This window comes from Puma concolor, chromosome B1 (genome assembly GCF_028749965.1).
Source record: "Puma concolor isolate L17-30 chromosome B1, mPumCon1.1.hap2, whole genome shotgun sequence".
Classification (NCBI taxonomy): Eukaryota; Metazoa; Chordata; class Mammalia; order Carnivora; family Felidae; genus Puma; species Puma concolor.
In genome coordinates this window covers 59,763,015-59,787,473 of record NC_141670.1, presented here as the reverse complement: position 1 = coordinate 59,787,473, position 24,459 = coordinate 59,763,015, and the positions used below count along the sequence as shown (strand labels likewise).

General features: G+C 42.5%; 1 protein-coding gene across 2 annotated transcripts in view; it reads right to left on the bottom strand.

Annotated features, from left to right (window-relative positions):
- The window catches only part of SH3RF1 (SH3 domain containing ring finger 1), a 178,993-nt gene extending 178,392 nt beyond the window's left edge, over positions 1-601 (bottom strand). For both annotated transcript variants that reach the window (XM_086703899.1, XM_086703900.1), the window contains exon 1: positions 462-601. The gene's annotated coding sequence lies outside the window, so the exon portion shown is untranslated. The remainder of the gene's footprint in view (positions 1-461) is intronic.
- Positions 602-24,459: the final 23,858 nt, after the last annotated feature.

Genomic DNA, 24,459 nt, shown 5'->3' with positions numbered 1-24,459 from the left:
AGGGGAGGGTCCCGCGCTGGGGCTGCGGCCCGGCGGGTGCCGGAACGGGGATCTCCTTCAGCAGCCTCCTCTCCGCCACCCTTCGGGTCAGGCCGGGCACACAAATCCCCCCCGAACGACTGCTGGAAGTTTTCAAGGACTTAAAAATACATTCGAAGCCTTAAGTTGCGAAAGTCAGCCCCACAAAGTGCCACCGGGAAAGGTCTGTGACGCCGCACAGATGAGGCGGGAGTCCCCAGAGAGACCGAGCCTCCGGGAGGGCAGCGAGTGCTGGGCTGCGCCCCCCGGGAGACCGCGGCACCGAGCCCGGGCAGCTTCCTGCCGGGAGAAGGCGGCGAGGCCGCGCCGCCGTCCCGGCTCCGGGGCGGAGGGGCAGACGGACAGCCCAGCGCCCCGACCACCGCCTCCTCGGCCGCGAGCGTCTGCCCGCGCCGGCTCCCCCGCGCGACCCCGCGCCCTACCTCGCGCCTCGGCTCCTCCTCTTTGTTCGCGGCCCCGCAGCGGCGGCGGAGACCGATGCAGATGCGGCCCCGCCGGGCCCGCCGCGCGCAGTGTCTCTGACGCCGCGGCGGCACCCGGAGACTCCTCTCTGCCGCCCCCCTCACGCGCGCGCGCACACGCACACACACACACACACACACACACACACACACCCGCCGCCGCCTCCCACTTTCCCAGCCAAGGAGGGCGGAGGAAGAGGAGGAGGAGGAGGCCGAGCCGCAGCGGGCGCCCGGGGCGCGAGGGGGCGGCCCCGCACCACAGCGCCTCCCCCCGGAGCGGGCGCGGCACCTCCGGGAACCGCGGGGCCGGCGCAGCCTCCCTCCCGGCGCTGAGGTACCTGCGCGCGGTCCCCGCTCGCCCCCGGGGGCGCGATGGGGGCGGCGGCCTGAGGGGGCGCTGCGAGGGCCGCGAGTCCAGGAAGCGGGGTCCCCGAGCGCGAGTGAGAGGGATGGTTCAGGGGCACGCGCCTTTCCCTGGGGAAAACACGCCCGAGAAGATGAAGCAACCGGAGGCGGAGAGCTTTGGGAGTGGCGACGGAGTGGAGAAGGAAGGCGCCACGGGGCAGGGACCGGCCGCGTCCTCCTCCTGCCCAGCGGTGCCCGGCGGCCCGGGACGGACGACTCGGGGCGGGACCCGCCGGGGCGCGGGAGGGGCCGGGGCCGGGGCCGCGGAAAGGGCGGGAGCGGCCCTGGCGGGAACTGATCCCACTTTTCCTCTGCGTCTGTTCTCCCGGCCCTCCGGACACGCTGGGGAGAGTGAGAGCGAAGTGCTGTTACCCCCGAGGTCCGAGAGGGGCAAGTCGGATCAGCGCGGGGACAGTCCCGGGGCAGCTGTCCGCCCGCCCATTCTCGGGCCGCCGCCGCCGCCGCCGCCGCAGCCCGGCCTTGCTCCCCGGTCTGCCCGCACCCAGGCATCACGCCGCCTCCCCGGGGCACAAACCCGAGCCGGCTGGGAGGATTGCTGACCCAGGAGCTCAAAATGGGAGGGGAGAGAGGCGAGGAAAACAGTTGTGGGGGGTTTACTGTCAGACCTGCCCTAAACGGGGAAAATTCAAAGTCTGACCCCAGGTGAGCTGGCACCGTAAAGCTAGCTGAGAGGCGCCTCTTTTATCTGAGCCTAGGAGGCAGCCATAATCACCACTGTAATCTTTGTTTCGGTTGCCCCAGGCGCACACCTGTAAACTGAAATGTAGTTTTGAAAAACACGTCCACAGGTTTTGAGGTTTGTTTTGCAGACTCGGTTGAGAGGGGGAAACAAGTTGAAATGTTGTCAGTATCTCAAAGTTGCCTAATTGTATTTGCATTTACCGTCAGCTTAAAAGAGTTATCCCAAATACCCTTCCTCAAAGGTAGGCAGACACTAGGTGAACATAAGAAGGGTTAACGCATATTGTGCAAGAAACCCCTGCCTGGCCAGCGACCACAGTGACCTGCTGAAGGGAAGTCAGATTATTCTCTCGTCTCCACCCAGGCCACACTCAACTCTTCAAGACAAATGAGATCACCTAAGTGAGAAAGAAAGTATAACAGTTAATAATTATTGATCATACATTGCATGTGCTAAACATTCTACACCCATTAATTCAATCCTTACTGCAATCTGATACTCATCCCTCCTCAGCTTTGTTTTAAATAGATTAATATGCTGAGAATCATCTTGTGTGAACACCAGAAACAGCCCCCTTCCCCCTCCGTTAGAAGTGAGCAAATACACATGCATTTGAGCTGAGAAGGCAAGGGAAGGAATGAACAGAATGAAGTGGGTTTTTTTTTTTTAATATTTATTTATTTTAGGGAGAGAGCAAGCAGGGGAGGGGCAGAGAGAGGAGGACAGAGGATCAGAAGGGGGGGGGGGGTTGTGCTGACAGCAGCCAGCTCCCATGTGGGGCTTGAACTTAGGAACTGTGAGATCATGACCTGAGCCAAAGTCCATCATCTTTCAACCAACTGAGCCACCCAAGTGTCCCCAGAATGGAGAATTTTTAATCTGATAATCTAGAAACAAGACACTCTGAAAGTGACTACTTAGCCTATGTACTTCTGTATCTGGAACTGTGCAGATGAAGGTGAGGCTGACTGGAAGAGTACAGTCAGTAAGCACAAATATTAGTATATGCAGTTCACAGTTTTTAATATTTCTTTTTTAATTTATTTTTGAGAGACCGAGCAGGAGTGGGGGAGGGACAGAGAGAGAGGGAGAAAGAATCTGAAGCAGGATCCAGGCTCAGAGCCTGACAGCTCAGAGCCCAACACGGGGCTCAAACTCATGGACCGTGAGATCATGACCTGAGCCGAAGTTGGACGCTTAACCGACTGAGCCACCGAGACGCCCCTGCAGTTCACAGTTTTTGAAAGCAAAGTTCAAATAGGTTCATTTCAACCCTAGGTCACAAAATCACAAGACAACCTCAGGTCTCTAGATTCTAAGTACCCTCTCTTAACATTCCGCCTCAGGCAAAACCAAGTGTACTATGTCTGCTCCCGAGGGAAAGAAGACACTGTTCATCATGTAATTACTTTGGAGAGCAAGGGACAATTCTGTTTTGTTTGTTCTTATTTTGGTTTTTTGTTTGTTTTTACAGCGAACAGTATATAAAGTCATGGGTGGAATGGTGCAGCTCTTGAAACTAGGCAAGAAAATCAGTCACGCCCATTATCAAAGAACTAAAGACAGTGTGCCCAAGACTGCAGTGATCAAAAAAGCACCCCCATACATCCCATGAATGTTATTGTCTGGCACATAGCTGCAGTTCCTTGAATGCCCCTGGTGCTACTTCACTATATTTGGTAGAGCACAACTCTTCTATTAGCCTTAATTACTCTAGCTGTAAAATGAAATTTTAGGCGAATTACTTTAAACTCTTGAGCCATCTTTCTTCCATCAAATGGTGAAATAGATCATACCTTTCTTAGAGTGTTCTTGGAAGAGTCAATGAAATCATGTGCTGGTTCTTTGTAATCTGTACATCTCTATTAAAGAAAGATGTCATTATCGTTATCTGCTGAAAATTACCCAGGCAGAGGTACATTGGGCAAAATCCTTCCTTCCCACGGTCTTTGAAAAGTTTGGGAAAACACTTACAATTGCAAAATCCTGTCAAAAGAATACTATAGCAGAAGGGACAGTTGGGTAAAGAGAAGCATGTTCATCTCACCATTTCTGGGAACTGAACTTGAAGAATGTAAACATGATATACTTATGGCCCCTGTGACTTTGAGTAGATACATGAAAATATAAACACACCCTGTACACAATAATGATAGCTTGGCTTAATACCGTACAGATCCTCCCAAGACTTCAAAGTACTTTTATATATGTTGTCTCATTTATCTTCTAAGCATCCCTCTGAAGCAGTAAAGACAGATATAATCATCCGCGTGTGTAGATGGGAAAAAACGAGGTGTAAAGCAGTTATTGCTTTTAGTGACAACGTTATGACACAAATCGGGCTTTTAAATTCCAGGCCAGACCACTCTTCTATAAGCTTTGGTATCATACTCACACATACGTGTATCTGGTCATCGTTTTCCTTCAAAACTTACCCTGCCTCCAGTTGCTGGCGACATTGGGAACTGGAAGCACTGTTTACCCAATTGCGTAACTAGAAATGTAGAGGTCATCTTTGATTTCTCCCTCTTCCTCTCCAACCTTCTCCATCAGCAAGCCTGCCAGCTGCTCTCAGAATATATTTCAATTTCTACTACTTCCCTTTGATCGACTGAATCTTTATTCAAGCCACCATTGATCGCTCTTTGCCTCTGGCCCTCCTAACCAGCTTCTCTGCTCCCACTCCTGTCCCCACAGTCTTGTCCTGAATGTAGTGACACCCAGAGCAAGATACAAAAAATGCATAACAGATCATGTCACTCCCTTTCTCAAAACTCACCAATTTCTTTCTATCATACTTAGAATAAAAATCAAGCACCTTCCACATCTTAGGAGCCCTTGTGTCACTTGGACCCTACACCATCATGTTCTACCACAGCACCTTGTTTATCTTCTTTATGGTACTCTTCAGAGTCTACCTTTCTGATACCTTGTTTATTGCCTATCTCCCTTGCCTGAATATAAGCTCCCTGAAGGCATCAGGTCTGTCTTCTTCACTACTGTAGCCTGGACAGTCAACCCATGGTGGGTACCAGTGAATGATTCTCAAATAAAAAATGAGTCAAGTGTAGAATTATATTTATCACCATCCTAAGGCTACAAATATACTTAGTGCTTTGCTGATCTACAGATAGGAAATCAGGCAATGTTCCAAATTCCATTGAGAATCTTTCTTAGAATCTATCAGTCACTAAGTTTTATGCAGAAGAGGACACATGATTCTTTCTCTTCACAGTTAAGCTGCAGAAAAAGCTAAATTCCAGCTACATAACACAGAACATGAATGTAATGCCAGTTTGTCTTCATTCTAGGTCTTAGTCATCATCTACTTAGTTCTCCAAGCAAGAAAGTTCAGTTTGTCTCTCCTTTTCCCTCTTCTCCCTGATAAATCTTCTCCCTGATAAATGATCCAAAGATCATCAGAAGTGCTTTTTATTTTATTTTTAAAACAATTTTTTAATGTCTGTTTTTGAGAGAGACAGACACAGAGCGTGAGTGGGGGAGGGGCAGAGAGAGAGGGAGACACAGAATCCAAAGCAGATTCCAGGCTCCGGAGCTGTCAGCACAGAGCCCAATGTGGGGCTCAAACCCACCAACCGTGAGATCATGACCTGAGCTGATCCTGACACTTAACCGACTGAGCCACCCAGGCGCCCCAGAAGTGCTTTTTAAATCTGCCCCTTCTCCCAATCCTTATTTCAGGACTCTTTATCTTCTATTTGAACAGCTAATATTTTCCCTGCTTTCAATCTTTCCAGAGTACCTGACTCAGGAAAGAGCTTTGGAATCAAAGCCTTCTCCATCTACTAACTGGGTGAATTTCAGGCAAGTTTCTAACCTCCTATGTCTAAATTTCCCCCATAAATGGGCATAAAATTAATATTGTGGAGATTTTATATAAGTTAATAAAAAAAGAATACTTGGAACTATGTCCTACACATGGTAAGTACTTAATAAATGATAGTTAATATTATTTTGATTAGAATCTAAATTCAATCCTGGATCCACTACCTGTTAACTAAATGGCTTTGCAAATTTCTTTAATTTTTCTGAGTTTCAAATTCCTTATCTGTTCAAATGAATATAATGTTCTCTATTTTGAAAACTTATTGTAAAAAATTAATGACAGAACTCACTGAAAAATCTAGCTCAGTGCCTTTATGGCACATAGTAGGGACTCAATAAGTCCCAGTCTCCTTTTCTGTATACATCGGCATCTGTTTCCACATAATTAGAGGGTGGATTGGATTATCTCTGAGGTTCTTTCCAGCATTAAAATTTTATCTCCATGCTAATTGCATAAAGGACATCTAAGGGCAATGGATTCCTCTTGTAAAAACCCAAGTGGTCTTGAAGCACCCTAGTTGTCAGGAAGAAGGGTTCTTATCAGTTAGAATCAGGCAAGCCCAGAGAAGTTATTTCAGTCTACAGTAGTGGGAAGGTGGTGCAAACTTCACTGTCTGGCAGAAAATCTGAGCAGATGGAGTATTTATAGACACTCCCCAAAGATTTCAGTTCAATCAGGATGGATGCTAGGGAGAAAGACTGATGAGTGGGAGGAACCGAACTGAATCTTCCTCCAGCCTTCTTGAAACAGGTCTGAACATTTGAGGAGCAATTTGACAGCGGAGTACTTGGCGAGGGCCGGAGTACTCTAAGCTGACTCTGATTCTAAGCTGGCCTTCAGAGAGTGGTTCTTGAAGTTCAGTGTAGTCCAAATCACTTACAAAACTTATTTAAAATGCAGACATCCTAGCTTCATTGGTACAGATTCTTACTTAGTAGGTCTAGTACAGATTCAAGAATCAGGTGATTCTAATGTAGGTGTTGCTGGGACCACAATTTGAGAAATGCTAACCTACAGTCACCCAGAGGCACATTAAAAGGGAGGTACCCTGGGCACTGACCAAGGAAGCTCATCTCTAATGGGCCTCCAGGGCTTTGATTTTGCTGAGAAGGATATGCGAGTTTGGAGCCATTCCTGGTTTTCTGGAGACAACAGAAGAGCCATTGAGTGTTTCACCCTCATTCATTCTAGTCTGTCCCCCTTTTTGCTGCCCACTTCACCATGTAGTGCTGTTTCTCCTCTTAATAAATACTGGACAGATTTTTAAAGAATATGTGTTTAAAGGGAAGCAAAAATATTAGTCTGCCCAGGGAAACACACATGGCTGACCCCAATTTACCCCAGGACTCCAAATATGACCAGGGTCACCCACATCATGCCTCAGAAGGTCCTGTTGCTCAATACTGTTAAACTTCAGTGAAAAAATGCTTGAAAACCAGATGCCTCTAAGATATTTCTGACCCAAGTACAAAAAAAATTTAACCTATATGAGGAAAATATAATAGGATTTCTTCCTTTCTATTAAAAATACTTTCTCTTGTCAAATTCCATTATCATTTTAAAAGTTTAAGCCTTGAAGTGGTCTTTTTGCTTCTAAGCAAACTTTACCTAACCCAACTATTAGAGAGTAGATAAATATCCATCACTTTATCTAACCATCTTCAGGAAATGAAATTCCATAATCTTTCTTGGTAACCCATCTTTATATATTAAAGATTGTTTATCAATTTTCAGACTTCTTTTTTTTTCTGATCAAATATAAGGATAAAGGTTGACTTTTCTAATGCATTTAAGTAGGCCAGCTTAAACATGAGCGTGCACACACACACACACACACACACGGAAATGAGCAAGAATTTACTAGAGGTTCATAATATGTGACCCAGGTTTCTGTTTTTATTATAAGACTGCAAAAGATGTGAGTCTTTCTCAATTTATCCAAACTAATTCACATGTGTACTCAAATACAAGCCTATATTCTGTGATTTCATAACGACTAGAAATGATCCCATAACATTTTCATTCATCTGTAGTCAGCGCTTCACCTCTCTCTTCCTTGCTTCTAAATAAAGTGTGTTTATTCATGTTTTTAAAAGCATAACTATATGGGGCACCTGGGTAGCTCAGTCCGTTAAGCATGTTTTTAAAAGCATAACTATATGGGGGTGCCTGGGTGGCTCAGTCGGTTAAGCATCTGACTTCAGCTCCGGTCATGATCTCGTGGTCCATGAATTCAAGCCCCACGTCGGGCTCTGTGCTGACAGCTCAGAGGCTGGAACCTGTTTCAGATTCTGTGTCTCCCTTTCTCTGACCCTTCCCTGTTCCTGCCCTGTCTCTCTCTGTCTCAAAAATAAATAAACGTTAAAAGAATTTAAAAAAAAAAAAAAAAGCATAACTATCATCATGCTGGGTACTGATCAAACTATACTTCAACTCATTTTTCTGAAAACTTGCCTGAATTCAGTAAGTGGTTTTCCTCCTTCTGCTGACATCAGTTTCCTTATTATTTTTCTGCCCCTCATTTCCCTAAACCTGTACCACCAAAATGTTCACCCCAACCTTTACACTGTTCCTTAGGATTCCTATCCTCATGGCATCTTGTACGTGTTTCCTTTAAAAAAAACTTTGTGGGGGGCGCCTGGGTGGCGCAGTCGGTTAAGCGTCCGACTTCAGCCAGGTCACGATCTCGCGGTCCGTGAGTTCGAGCCCCGCGTCGGGCTCTGGGCTGATGGCTCAGAACCTGGAGCCTGTTTCCGATTCTGTGTCTCCCTCTCTCTCTGCCCCTCCCCCGTTCATGCTCTGTCTCTCTCTGTCCCAAAAATAAATAAACGTTGAAAAAAAAAAAATTTTTAAAAAACTTTGTGTCATGCGTGAATCAGGCAAACATAAAGTTTAAAGGGGCACTTTGAAAAATTTGTTTAAGTAATAAACATAATTTTTAAAATTAAATTTCCATCATCATTTTGTGCCATTGACATTTGATGAAATACCTAATAAATTTATTATAAAGCATTCCCCATGTAAATGACATATGATACAAGTATTTAATAACTCATCAAAAAATGTATTAACAGTTGGGGTACCTGGCTGGCTCAGTTGGTTAAACATCTGACTTCGGCTCAGGTCATGATCTCACAGCTTGTGAGTTCGAGCCCCGTGTCAAGTCCTATGTCAAAACCCATGTCGAACCTTTCGTCAAGCCTTGCTTCAGGCTCTGCACTTACAGCTCAGAGCCTGGAGCCTGCTTTGGAGTCTGTGTCTCCCTCTCTCTCTTTCTGCCCCTCCCCCACGTGTGTGTGTGTGTGTGTGTGTGTGTGTGTGTGTGTGTGTGTGCCTGCGCGCTCGCCCCCCCTGCACGCGCGCACTCTCTCTCAAAATAAAATGCATTGATATTTGATGTTAATGAATTAGACCTCAGCATAGCAATATAGAAGTTAATGTTTTTAATCATCTCATTCAAAACAATCTCTTTTCTCCATAATTCAAAATGAATGGTTATAGGGGCACTTGGGTGGCTCAGTCAGTTCAGCAACCAACTCTTGATTTTGGCTCAGGTCCTGATCCCAGGGTCATGGAATCAAGCCCTGAGACAGGCTCTGTGCTGAGAGTGGAGCCTGCTTAAAATTCTCTCCCCCCGCCCCCTCCCCTCTCCCCAGCTCTTACGTGCTAGCTCCCTCTCTCTCCTCTCTCTCTCTATAAAAAAAGAAAAAAAAAAAAAAAAGAAGAAAAGAACAAAGAAAAAAATGAGTGGCTATTGAGTTTTTTAAAAATAGGAAACCAAGATGGTATCAGTCCAGTTGACATATTTCCCTTTGACAAGATTGTGGAAGACTAAAGATTAAGATAATTTCCTTGTTTTCCGTGATGCTTTTATGCAAAACTGATAATTTGCATAATTTCTTTTCAGTCTCAATTGAATTTCTGAAGCTATTTTCCAAGCAAACTTCCACATGTCTCCAGTGTACACCATCTGTCTCATCTCTCTCTCTCTCTCTCTTTTTTTAAGTATTACAATTATCTTGTAACAGGAGCTGTCAAATCTTTATTCCCCAAGGATTCTTTCTTTTGATAAATGAAAAAGAACTGTATATATTGTTATGTGCGGTTGTATGAACGTGACGGGGGTTAAGGAAAGGTTAGATGTTCAAAGCAGTTAAGGCTAAGTTGACATATTGGAGGAAATGTGATCAGGTAACGCTGGCTAGAGTCTTTAAATCAGATTCTTTACTCCAGGAAAATGAAGGAATGTGTAGTCAAAAGGTCAGGAGGTCTTAAAGCAAAGAAGAATTCACAAATAGCCTTACTAAGGATTCTGTGGCCCATATTACAAGCATCGGAGACAATATGGGAAAAAAAGAAGATGACCTTACTCACAGGCTGCAAATTGCTTATAAAGCCTATTGGCATTTACAAATGGTTGATGCTTTTACTGGGGAATCAAGTTTTATGTTTACATAGTAAGTTTATACTCAGTAGGAACTTCAGGAAATCATGTGGATTGCCAAGAAAAAGCCCATATTGAAGTATTTTTTAGAAAAAATCCTGCCAAAAACATTTCAAGGGTTTTTTTTTTAATGAAGTTTGCAAGGAAATGCAATAGATAAAATTTATGTAGTAATCCAAATTTACAACCAATATATTTTACAGCATTTCATAAAAATTTTATTTGCAACTCAATTTCAATCAATTTATAGAGCTATAATTACTGAAATCTAGTAAGAAGCTGTGAAGTACAGTTAAAGCTTCAGCTATCCAGAATCCTTGAAGAGTGGGTCACTCTGGAAAACCAAGTTTTATTTGGCTGAAAATATTTGAAGTATAGTTTAACTTTCCCTGATTTTTGAAATGAAAGGCACAGAAGGGGCTCCTGGGTGGCTCAGTCGGTTAAGCATCCAGCTTCGACTCAGGTCATGATCTTGCAGTTTGTGAGTTCAAGTCCCGCGTCAGGCTCTGTGCTGATAGCTCAAAGCCTGGAGCTTGCTTCAGATTTTGTGTCTCCCTCTTTCTACCTCTCCCCCACTCGCACTCTGTCTCTGTCTCTCTCTCTTTCAAAAATAAATAAACATTAAAAATTTTTTTTCTTTAAAAGGAAATTAAAAGCACAGGAAATTAACATTTCCGGATGACTCCAGGCATCATTAAAAATATCAGTTTTTCTACAAACAGAATAATTAATACTATAGAGGCAGACAGGCTTGGGTTTGAGTCTTGGCTCTGCAAATTTTTACTTATGTGACTTTAAGAAAGTTATCTAACCTGTGTCAGCCTTAGTTTCCTCACGTTTAAAATGGAGATCAGGGTACCTACCTCACAGGTTGTTGTGAAGCTTAGAAGAGAATGCACTTGAAATTTATTTTTAAGTTGGCTCTGTGCCCTACATACAGCCTAACACGAGGCTTGAACTCCCCACCCTAGGACTGAGATGTGAGCTGAGATCAAGACTCGGACGCTCAACCACCTGAGCCACCCAGGTGCCCCCACCTGATTATTTTACACTGAAGTGTTTAGGAGCCTTTTCTCTTAGCAGCAGAATTCTCTATTTCAAAATCTTGTGTTTTCATTTTTTCTTTGTTTGTTTTTGTCTTTCTTCCCTTTCTATTGGCACCAGGAGCTGCCCAAATCTTTTACTGGTGGGAATTTGTAAGTGCCATGCAGGAGGAAGAGCAGAAGGACCGACCCAACCAACCTGCTCTGTCAGCACTTTCACTTCTCTGAACTATCGTTAAGTTCCAGACCCATGTTCATCTTCCACTTATGTGATTCTAACCATTAGACTGTGATCCTAAGTCTTTACACATTCGTGGCCTGCAATGTCATCTGGTGCTTGACTCTCGTGCTGGGAATCTTCCTCTGCTCACCACCTCCTACTGCCTTTGATAAATAATCATCACCTGTGGACTTCATCTTACATTTCTCTTGGCCCTCTATTCTCACAAATTTTTTGCTGAGCATGTTAGTCACTTGTCTTGCTTCCAACTGCTGATTTTTTCAGATTCCAGCTTTCTTAGTTGGGGCCTGACAATAGATCTACAGACTACGCTCACTATTTTCATGGTAGCAATCTTTCGCAATTAATTTACCCAAATGGCTAGCATCTCAGTAATCGATTAACCCAGCTGATAAGACTTGTCTATAGAGCAATAGAAATTAGTCAAAACAAGGCAATACCATCAGAGTTCATCTCCTCCTTCCTATTTGTATCCACCCCTCCTCCCAAACCAATATATGGTATGTACGTGGGTATGTTTCCCTATCTTTCTACATGCTAATATAATCATATATAAAATATATGGACATATACTGGGAAGTTCACTTTGTTTAAAAAATGGGATGTCTTATATATTTTCTCTGTATCTTGCTTTTTCTCTCTAAAAAATACAATGTAGGAATACCTTTCAGTCAACAGGCACAGAGCTAACATTCTTTATATTGCATAGTTTTCCTTGGAATGGTTGTGTCCCAATCATTTTCCTATTAATAATTCACTATTTAAAAATATTAGTAATAATTCACTATTAATTCACTATTTTCTCTTTTGTAATTAGAAACAAAGCTGCAATAAACATTCTTGTTTCTGTGTCATTCTATAGAGAATGGGTTCCCTAGGATGGAATTTCTGGGTCAAGGGGCACGTACTTTCAAATTTTGGGGGCAAGGAGGAGCGCCTGGGTGGCTCAGTTGGTTCAGCGTCCGACTTCAGCTCAGGTCATGATCTCGCAGTTGGTGAGTCTGAGCCCTGCATTGGGCTCTGCGCTGACAGCTCAGAGCCTGAAGCCTGTTTCGGACTCTGTGTCTCCCTCTCTCTCTGCCCCTCCCCTGCTTGCACTCTGTCTCTTTCTCTCTCAAAAATAGACATTAAAAAAATTTTTTTTTAATTTTTATTGAGATTTAATCACCATATAGCATCATGTAAGTTTGAGGTATTGGTTTGACACATTTATATATTGCAATATGATTACTACAGTAGCATTAGCTAACATGTTTATCAGTCACATAATTGTCGTGTTTTTTTTGTGTGTCTTGAATAAAGATCTGGTCTCAGATCTAGTAACTTTGAAGTTTGTAATACAGTATTGTTGACTATAATCACTATGTTGTGCATTAAATCTGCAGAACTTATTTATCTACTAGTTGCAGTGGAATGCTATTTTTTAATGCTTATTTTACTTTTGAGAGAGAGAGAGAGAGAGAGAGGGAGGGAGGGGCAAAGAAAGAGGGATACAGAGAATCCCAAGCCGGCTCCCCACAGTCAGCCCAGAGCCCTACTTAGGGCTTGATCTCACAAGCCTGAGTTGAAATCAAGAGACCTACACTTTTTTTTTTAATTTTTTTTTAACATGTATTTATTTTTAGGACAGAGAGAGACAGAGCATGAACGGGGGAGGGTCAGAGAGAGAGGGAGACACAGAATCCGAAACAGGCTCCAGGCTCTGAGTGGTCAGAACAGAGCCCGACACGGGGCTCGAACTCACGGACCGCGAGATCATGACCTGAGCTGAAGTCGGACGCTTAACCGACTGAGCCACCCAGGCGCCCCAAGAGACAGACACTTAACTGACAGCCACCCAGGCACCCCTGGAATGCTTTTTTTTTTTTTTTTGAATGCCTATTTTTTGGTGTTTTATTTATTTATTTATTTATTTATTTATTTATTTATTTATTTATTTATTATGAAATTTATTGTCAAATTCGTTTCCATACAACACCCAGTGCTCATGAATGCCTATTTTTTAAACAGATATTGTCAGATTCATTCCACAAACACTTAACAGTTTAGGTTCCTATCATCAGAGCATGACAGTACTCAATCCACATCCTCAATTCACCCTTTCTGGCTGCCACTTCTAAAAATTTGTATCATTTTTCTCACGGTTTGTGAGTTGAGCCCCTCTGTGGTGACAGTGCAGAACCTGCTTGGGATTCTCTCTCTCTCTCTCTCTGTCTCTGCTCCTCCCCTGCTCACTTTCTCAAAATAAATAAATAAACTGTAAAAAATTTAAAAAGCCATTGTATCATTTTAATAGGTGCCTTATGATATTCAATTAGTATTTAACTTAATTTTTAAATTTTTTTTAATGTTCATTTATTTTTTGAGAGACAGAGACAGAGCATGAGTGGGAGAGGGGCGGAGAGAGAGGGAGTCACAGATTCCAAATCAGGATCCAGGCTCTGAGCTGTCAGCATAGAGCCTGATGTGGGGTTCGAACTCACAAACCTCGAGATCATGACCTGAGCTGAAGACGGACACTTAACCAACTGAGCCACCCAGGTGCCCTTCAATTAGTATTTTAAATTTCATGTCCCTGACAACTACTGAGGTAACTTCTTTTTATTTGTTTATCGTTCACTTCTCATTTCGATTTTCTCTTATTTGAGTTTGTTAGTCTATCTTGTCAGTTTAAAAGGAGTCCTTTGTATGTTAATGATATTGGCCACTTCTCTGACATTGACATTGCTAGTATTTTTCCAGTTGGTAGTCTTTTCACTTTTCCATAACTTTAAATTTAGAAGAAAAAAAATTTTTTGAAACACCTGCACCTGGGTAGCTCAGCTGGCGAGCCTCTGACTCTTAATTTCAGTTCAGGGTCATGATCCCAGTGTTGTCAAATCAAGCCCTGCATCCAGGTCCATGCTGAGCATGGAGCCTGCTTGGGATTCTGTCTCTCTCCTTCTGCCCTTCTCCCTGACTCATGCATGCTCTCTCTAAGATAATCAATTAATTGATTAATTAACTAATTAAATTAAAAGTTTTAAAACAATCTCAAATTTACAGAAGAGTTGCAAGTAAGCATATCAAGAACTTTCATTTTCCTGAACCATCTGAGAGGAAGTTGCCAACATGATGCCCATCACCTCATGGTCATTCTCCTGTGTAACCACAACACAACCATCAAAATTGGGACAATGACAATCATACATTCCCACCAGCAAATTTTGTCAATAACAGCAACACAATCCCCAATAATATCCTTCAGAGCAAAAATCCACCCAGTTCAGAATCCCACATTCCACTTAGCTATCATGCCTCTTTAACCTCCTTCAACTTGGAAATAACTTCTCATTCTTGGATTCTTTTGAAGATTATAGGCTAGATGTTTTGTATAATTTGGGTTTGAAACTATCCCTTATTATTAGATTCAGGGTATGCACCTCTGAAAAAAAAAAAACCCTCCGCAGAAGTGATGCTGTGTTCCTCTCAAGGCATCTTATCGTATAGCACATGATTTGGCTTCAGTAGTGTCCAATTTGATAACTTGTTTAAGCTAGTGTCTTCCAGTCTTCTGTACTGTAGAGTCACATTTTCTCTCTGTAGCATTTTCTTAGAGAGTATTTTGAGATTAAGTAAATATTCAATGTACTCATATATGTATATGAATAGGTATATATATTCCCATAGTTTGCAATTTCATTCAAAGGATTATTTGTATTTCTATCATTAGCTAGCTGTTTTGGTGCTTAATCTGCTCCACATTTGTGGGCTTCTCCTTAGGCTGGCTTCTGTATCTTTTTGCTATATCCCCAAATTCTTTCAACATCTCCTTGCTTATGTTCCAGGTTCCTTTTTTTTTTTTTTTTTTTTTTCAAGATTTTGGGAAAGAGAGAAAGAGACCATGAATGGGAGAGGGATGAGGCAGGGGGGTGGGGGGAGAGAATCCCAAGCAGGCTCCACACCATCATTGCAGAGTCCAATGTGGGGCTTGAACTCATGAACCACAAGATGATGACCTGAGCCAAAGTTGGACACTTAACTGAGCCACCTAGGTGCCAACCCCCCTTTATTTTAATTTTTTAAGGTTTATTTAGTTTTGAGAGACAGAGGGAGACAGAGCATGAGCAGGGGAGGGGCAGAGAAAGAGGGAGACACAGAATCTGAAGCAGGCTCCAGGGTCTGAGCTGTCAGCAGAGTCCAACATGGGGCTTGGAACCCACGAACCGTGAGATCATGACCTGAGCTGAAGTTGGAAGCTCAACTGACTGAGGCATCAACCCAGGCGCCCACCCCCCACCCTTTTTTTTTTAAAGTTTATTTCCTTATTTTGAGAAACAGAGAGTATGTGTGCATACATAAGGGAGGGGCAGAGAGAGAGAATTCCAAGCAGGCTCTGCACTGTCAGTACGGAGCCCTATATGCAGCTTGATCTCAGGAACCATAAGATCATGATGATCATGACCTGAGCCAAAGTCGGATGCTTAACGGACTGAGCCACCCAGGTGCCCCTCCAGGTTCCTATTGACCTTACTCTGCCCCAGTCCTCGCATCTCTTTTCTCTGAGGAGTTCTGGCCTTTTAATGGAGAATGGTTTCCAGAAATCAAGATCCTCGAACAACTGTGCTCATTGCTTTTGGAGTAACTCTGCCTTGGACCTTCTCAGTGGGTTGATAAGGAATACACACACACACATTTGCATCTATATGTATTTCTGTAGTTATATATATTGAAGTCCCTGATCTCAAGATACTTCCAATTTCAATCAATACCACAGGGCTGATTCTGGTCTCTCTCTTTCCATATTTATAATTCCCTCAACCTGATCCCCATTTCCCCTCAGTATTATTTACTTCTTTGATCAATCCTCTTGTACATAGGCAATCTCCCATAACTGTATGCTGGCCCTTCCTCCTTGAAAAAAACTCTCTCACTCCACCTGTGCTCTGCCATGCTGCTCCCCACACAGATGCCCTCCCTACCTAGTTTAGGTTCAGCAGGGCCAGGCCAGATCCCTGTGAGGGCAACTTCCACACCCGAAAGGTTCTCTTATACCCTGCACTATGACGTCCTTCTATACAGAGCCCCTCCTGACCTTGCTTGGGCCCTGGCATCCTATGCTGGGACGCCTCCCAGTGTGAATCCTCCCATTCAGACACACTATTTACCCTGCTTGGTTTCTGACAATTCACACCTGGCCACCCCTTCATGGGGACACCTTCTTTATACTGCCCAGGTTCTGAACCCAGGTTATACACCTTCTTCTATACTGCCCTTTCTGGACTGCTCTCTACACAGAGACCCCTCATCCCATTAGATCTCTTCTATTATGGCAGGAGATTATCCCATATGGAAGGTAATGCAGCATCACTTACTTCAATATACTCCTCCAGCTGATGAGACAGAAAACTAAAAATTCAAAAGTGGGATTGAAGAGAATCAGCTGGGCGGAAGTTGCTAGCCTGGATAGGAATGCTGAGGAACGCATTCATTTCCTTCCATTCCCATCACAAACCAAGTGAGGCAAGCTTTAAGAAATATAGTTGTAGGGGAAAAAAAGAAATATATTTGTAAGAATGGATGTTTGATAGAAAGGAGGCAGGCATTTCTCTCCCTGGCTGTGGGGCAAGGGCAGAACACAAGAGGAGTGTCAGGAAAGCATGACTTGTGTCTCCTGATGTGTGAGGTTCACTTGTGAATATAACACTAGAGCTTCTCTCTTTCCTAGAGGGGTCTGGAGGAGGTATATGGCCTGGAGCAGTCCCTACAACAAGGCAGGGAGACAGAGTTGCTATGGAATGGGTGTATCTCCACCATCTGACAGCAAAAGGATGCTTATGTTTTTTTCATGGTACCATTAAGTAACAGGGCTTGGGTCATCTTGAAATGAATCCTAGAAAGAGGGCTGCTTGCCAGGGTGAATTGAATTCCAACCCCTCCCCCCCTCCCAACCTACAAAAACAAAAGGCGGATGGCAGGGCTAGGGATGCCTGGAGTGTTGCAGAAGTCAGCTGGCAAGTGCATCAGCTGCTCCAAGGAAAATGAGTGCAGGTGAGGAGGTCTCCAAGAGAAATCTCCCAAGGTCATGTGCTGCACACCATGGAAGAAACAGAATTTGAAAATAAGTGATGAGGGAGGGCTTGTGACCAACAAAAGAAATAGTATAAATGGTGCAGGCTGGTCCTTTCCCTCCACACACTCCCCTTCCCAACTCTGGAGGAGGCTTGTGGGGAGTGGGCATAGATAAAATGGGCACTTACATCCCTTCCTCACCTTGGTCTACAAAGCGGGGAATCAGACAGACCTGAGCTGGGAAAACAGGAAAAGCACTGAATTGGAAGACATACCGAGGTTTTCATTTAGACTGGATTAAACTACAAAATATCTAAACATGGGACTGTTTTTAGACTCAAAAGTGGGTGAAAAGCCATAGGCTCTACTGGAAATGTCAACAAGAGCATGGAAATATTTCTGAGAAAAGAAATGTATGAGGTGGTGGTGGGAGAAAACAAAACTGTTTCCTGACCACTCCCTGGTAAGCCTGGCCACTTCAATAAGCCTGTTGTTACACCATTGTTCCTTGGCTCCTTGCATTTTCCTTCATCAGGCTGGGACTTTTTCTATTTAGAGGAGTCTTTCATAAGAATCTGCTTTGAGATATACTTACTTATCTTTTCTACTTTATTTGTTTTCCATTCATTATTTTCCATCTTCATTCTCTCTTTCACGTTTTTCTTTGGTTCATTTTGCCGTTCTTGTTCTGATTTCTTAGACTGACTTCTAAATTTCTTTCTCTTTTTTCTTTAATAATAAAGCTTTTAAGGCTATAAATTCCCAAGAGGAATAGTTTGAGCCGTGTCATGTATGTTTGGGTATGAAATTTTCTCCATTATTGCTTCGTAGGTGGTTTGTAATTTCTGTTTTATTTGTATTTTATTTATTTATATTTACATTAAACTATATATAGTTATTATAGTTTTATATTTTATTCATATTTATTTATATTTTAATGGTATTTATATTTTAACGGTTATTTGGGATGCTGGTTCTCAATTTCTGAGTAATTAGAAGGGTTTCTTGGGGGTTATCCCCTTTTCATTATTTAATCTTCCCCCCCTGCCCTTAGATTACAGCCAGGGAATGTGGCCTATAAAATCTCTACTTCTGTGAATCAGTTATTAGATATCCTAGATATTATCTGAACCAAAGACAAGACTAACTTTTGTAAATGTTCCTTTAAAATAACAAAGAAATGTAGTTATGAGATGTAATGTTCCATACATCTTTTAGGTCAAATTTGTTGGGTTTTATTCTATTCCCTCTTCCTATATTTTTTCTGCTAGATTTGTCAGATTCTTTTCCTTTTTTTTTTTAAATCCAAGTTAGTTAACATATAGTGTAATAATGGTTTCAGGAGTAAAGTTTAGTGATTTATCACTTACATACAACACCCAGTGCTCATCCCAACAAGTGTCCTCCTCAATGTCCATCACCCATTTAGTCCATCCCCCTCAACCCAACACCCCTCCAGCAACCGTCAGTTTGTTCTCTGTATCTAAGAGTCTCTTAAGGTTTGCCTCCCTCTCTGTTTTTATCTTATTTTTCCTTCCCTTCCCTTTCTTAAATTCCACAAATGAGTGAAATCATATGATATCTGTCTTTTCTGACTTTCACTTAGCATAATACAGCCACTTGGTTGCAAATGGTAAGATTTCATTCTTTTTCACTGTTGAGTAATATTTCATTGTATATATACAATACACTACATCTTCTTTATCCATTCATCAGTCAATGGACATTTGGGCTCTTTCCATAATTTGGCTAATGTTGATAGTGCTGCTATAAACATTGAGGTGCATGTGCCCCTTTGAATTATCATTTTTATAGCTTTTGGGTAAATTCCTACTAGTACAATTGCTGGGTCATAGGGTGCCTCTATTTTAATTTTTTGGGAAACCTCCATACTGTTTTCCAGAGCTGCACCAGTTTGCATTCCCACTAGCAGTGCAAAAGTGTTCCCCTTTCTTTGCATCCTCGCCAACATCTGTTGTTGCCTGAGTTGTTAATTTTAGCCATTCTGACAGGTGTGAGGTGGTATCTCATTGTGGTTTTTATATGCATTTCCCTGATGATGTGTCTCATGTGTCTCATGTGTCTGTTAGCCATCTGGTTGTCTTCTTGGGAAAAGTGTTTGTTCATATCTTTTGCCCATTTCCTCACTGGATTATTTGGTTTTGGGGCATTGAGTTTGACAAGCTCTTTAGAGATTTTGGATGCTAATCCTTTATCTGATATGCCATTTGCAAATATCTTCTCCCATTCTGTCACTTGCCTGTTAGTTTTATTGACACTTGTCTGATTATGAAAAAGGAACATTAAAATCCTGTATTAAAATTTTATTTTTACTACATTCTCTTAATGTTTTTGCTTTATATATTTAGCTTCTGTATTAACTGGTGAGTGTGGTTTATGGTTGCTATACCTATCTATAAATTTGCCGTTTATCATTACATAATATCAATATTCATCTTGCTTATTCCAACATTGCTATTGCCAAACTTGGCTTCTTTATTTTTTATTTTATTTTATTTTATTTTATTTTATTTTATTTTATTTATTTTGAGAGAGAAAGAACATGTGCAGGGCGAGGCAGAGAGAAAGGGAGACAGAGAGAATCCCAAGCACATTGTCAATGCAGAGCTTGATCTCATGAACAGGGAGATCATGACCTGAGCTGAAATCAAGAGTCAGATACTTAAACAACTGAGCCACCCAGGCTCCCCCTGGACTTGGCTTCTTTTGATTTATTTACCTGATGATATCTCTTCACATCCTCTGAATTTCACCCTCCACCACTTTGTTTAAAGTGGATTTTTTTACGAACATGTGGATGGGTTTTGCTTTACAATTTTTTTTTGATGTTTATTTATTTATTTTGAGAGAGAGAGAGAGCACATGCATATGCAAGTGGGGGAGGGGCAAAGAGAAGGAGAGACAGAATCCCAAGCAGGCTCTATGTAATCAGCATGCAGCCTGATGCAGGCTGGAACTCACAAACTGTGAGATCATGACCCCAGCTAAGATCAACAGTCAGATACTTAACCAACTGAGCCACCCAGGCACCCCAGTTGGGTTTTGCTTTTTTAATCCACATTGATAGTTGCCAGCAGATATGATTGTACTGTCTTCTGATTTCAGAGAGAGAAATCTGAAGGCAGTCTGGTTCTTTTTCTATGTCAATAACTTGTCCTTCCTGTCTGGAAGACTGTAGAACTTTGTCATTATCCTTGGAATTAGCACAGTTTACTGGAATCTGTCTTGTACACTCCCCATTTGTAGCTCCTTCCTTGAAACTCAAAGATTCCTTTCTATCTGAATGGTTTCTTTAGCTCTGCAAAATGTTCTTCACCTATTTGTTTAAATATCGCCTCTCCATTCTTTATTGCTATTTCTCTTTCTGAAATTCCTATTTATTTACACATTACAACTTATGGGTCTATCTTCTGGTTCTCAGATTTGCTCTGATGGCTTCTGTCTTTAAATTTGTGCTGTTTTGAGAGATTTTTTTCCACTTGTTCTTCCAGGCCTCTGTTCACTTCTCAGCAATTGCCATACTCTTTTTCAATACATCTGTATTTTTAAACTTAAAAACATGTTCTTGAGTTCCAGTTCTAGCAGTTTAATGCTGTAATTGGAGCCCCTTGATTGCACTAATTGCTTTTTTTGGTTCAAGTTGCCCTGCACTTCTCCAGCCATTAGATTTTGCTGGCCACTGCCCATCCAGGGTTCTCTCTGCATTCTTTCCCTCTCTGGCTTTGTTGTTACTTTGCCTACCTGCAGTATTATTCAACCTGGGCCAAAGTCTTAAGCAATCCCATGGGTTATTGAGGGCTCAGTGCTCTCTGCCCCTGTGAACAGACAAGGTATCAGCTGGAAAAGCCTCAGGTCCTCATTCAGGCTTTTCTGCACCCTAGTTTCCTCAGCTACAAAAGTTAGTGTCCTGGCCTCCAAGACGCAGAGGCTTTAGCTCATCTGTTAAGTCACCAGCCACTCTTTAGGGCCAGAAAGACCAGTAGGTCCTTCCAAGGACAACTGTGTCAGCTGTAGAGTTGCCAGATAAAATATATTACATGGGACATACTTGTACTAAAACAATTATTCATTGTTTATATCAAATTCAAATTCAACTGTATTTCCATCTCTCTCTCTCTCTCTCTCTCTCTGTCTCTCCCTCTCCTCTGTTCAATCTGCCCATCCTAGTCAGTTGGGTTGTTTTCCCTCTCATCTTTCCTCTTATCTGCAGATCCGATAAGCCAACCTCTCTCCAATAACTTTGGAACTCTGATCCTTGCCTTCAGGCACCTTTCTGAGGCCCCAAACTCTCTCTGGTCTGGAGGATGCCAAGGTCCACGTCCAGTACATGCTTTCTCCATACTGGATCCCCACAGCACAGAAGGCCCTGCATATTCCTTCCCACCTCCAGGGTGCCACTCAAGAAGGTGTTCACACTTACACTTAGTTGGGAGAGCAGAGGATGCTGCTGAGGTACACATTTAGCCAGCTCTCATAGAATATATGAAGAAAAGAATCCTTATCCTAGAGCTCTGCAGCCAACCAATCTATCAATTACATAGAATACAGGCAAAAATAGTTTCAGAACTGCAACTGCTCAGAAGGACTATCCCTCAAGTATTTTTCTGTTTCCTTTTTTGGTTTGTTTTAGAGAGAGAAAGAGAGAGAGAGAGAGAGAGCATGAGTGGGGGAGAGGGGCTGAGGGAGGAGAGAGAGAATCTTAAGCAGGCTCCATGCTCCTCACAGAGCCAGACACGGGGCTCAATCCCATGACCATAAGACCATGACATGAGATGAAATCAAGAGACAGAGACTCAACCGACTGAGCCACCCAGCTGCCCCTCTCAACTATTTTTCAGAAGAAGTAATGGGAAGATGTGCTCAAGCAAACAAGGGAGTAAAACAAGAAACAAGAAGACATGGGATCTGAAAAGGAGTGGGTCCAACCGAGGAGCACAGTGAAGGGAATTACAGAGTGCGGTTGGCAGCTGGCCTGGAGAGGAATCAGACCACATTGGAATAGAAGGACAGAACTGCAGAAGGGCAAAATGCATACAATAAATACCGTGTAGAAGATAATGGAAGAAGGTAACGACTTGATAAAAGAGAGACAATCCAGGTCCTTCCAGTTATTTTTTTTCCTCCAGTCAATTTTTATTTGAGATGGGATCAGACTACTTAGAGCTTCTTCCATCAGGGATCTAACTCAGAGTTGGTCCTATTCAGATTCACACCCCCAGGGCCAGACTGAAATTACACCAATCCCTGAAGAATGAGATCGAAATATGTTAAAGGCTAATAAATGCAGTAACTTCTGCCCAAATTCAGACCTCTGGAATTTTCAAGATAATTCATTTCAACACTTGAGTTCCTACTTTTTTTTCTGCCTCCACTCATTCCAGCTGATGAAAACTAAACTAAGAAATCCACTTTGGGTTCTGGTCTGGCATGGAAGGAGCTTGGAAGTTGTCACTCCATTCTAACAACAAGTAGAAAGCTGAACAAACTGAAAAATTAACAACTCTACTTAGATCTGTCAGAGAAGTAAGGGAACAGGGCACATCACTGCCTCCAAAATTGGAAAGACTGACAGATGGCTACAGAGAATCACAACTTACTAGAGCAGCAATCCACAGCTAAAGCCTCCACAGAAACTAGTACCAAAGTAGGAAAACCTGAACTGTACAGGCAGGCTTCATTTTATTGCACCTCGCTTTACTGTGCTTCACAGATACTGTATTTTTCACAAATGGAAGGTTTGTAGCAACCCCGTTTTAAGAAGTCTATCGGCACCATTTTTCCAACACCATTTGCTCACTTCATGTCTGTGTCGCATTTTGGTATTTCTCACAATATTTCAAACGTTTTCATTATTACTATGTTTGCTATGGTGACCTGTGATCATGGATCTTTAATGTTACTATTGTAATTGCTTTGGGGCTCCAAGAACCACACCTATATAAGATGGTGTACTTAATCAAGAAATCTGTGTGTGCTCTGATTGCTTCACTGACCAGCCCTTGCCCCATTGTTCTCCCACTCCTTGGGCCTCCCTATTCCCCAAGACACAACATAATTGAAATTAGACCAATTAATAACCCTACCATGGGTTCTAAGTGTTCTTGCATATCTCTCATTTTAGATCAAAAACTAGAAATGATTAAGCTTAGTGAAGAAGGCATATGGAAAGCTGAGATACACTGAAAACTATGCCTTTTGCACCAGTTAGTCAAATTGTGAGTGCAAAGGAAAAGTTCTTAAAGGAAATTAAATGTGCTACTCCAGTGAACACACAAATGCTAAGAAAGTGAAACATTCTTATTGCTGATATGGAGAAAGTTTTAGTGGTCTGGACAGAAGACCAAACCAGCCACAACATTCCCCTAAGCCAAAGCCTGATCCAGAGCAAGGCCTTACCTCTCTCCAATTCTATGAGGGCTAGGAGAAGTAAGGAAGCTGCAGAAGAAGAGTTGGAAGCTAGCAGGGGTTGGTTCATGAGGTTTAAGAAAAAAGGCTGGCTCCATAGCATTAAAGTCAAGGTGAAGCAGCAAGTGCTGATATAGAAGCTGCAGCAAGTTTTCCAGAAGATCTTAGCTCAGAAGATTAGTGAAGGTGGCTACACTAACCAACAGATTTTCAATGTAGATGAAACAGCCTTCTATTGGAAGAAGATGCCATCTAGGACTTTCATAGCTGTAGAGAAGTCAATGCCTGCCTTCAAAGCTTCAAAGCACAGGCTGATTCTCTTGCTAGGGGCTAATGAAGCTGGTGACTTTAAGTTAAAGCCAATGCTCATTTATTTACCATTCTGAAAATCTTAGGGCCTTTAAGAATTACGAGAAATCCATTCTATCTGTGCTCTGTAAATTGACCAACAAAACCTGGACAGCACATCAGTTTACTACAGATTATAAGCCCACTGAATATTATAAGCCCACTGTTGCGACCTACTGCTCCAATAAATAATAAATAAATAAATAAATAAATGATTCCTTTGAAAATATGACTCCTCCCTGGCAATGTACCTGTACCTGGTCATCCAAGAGCTCTGATAGAGATGGAAAACAAGATTAATGTTATTTTCATACCAACTAGCACATCTAATTTGCAGATCAAGGAGTTATTTTGACTTTCAGGTCCTATTATTATTATTTATTCAAGTCCTATATTTACAAAATAAATCTATTTTGTAAGGCTATAGCTGCCACAAATAGTGATTCCTCTG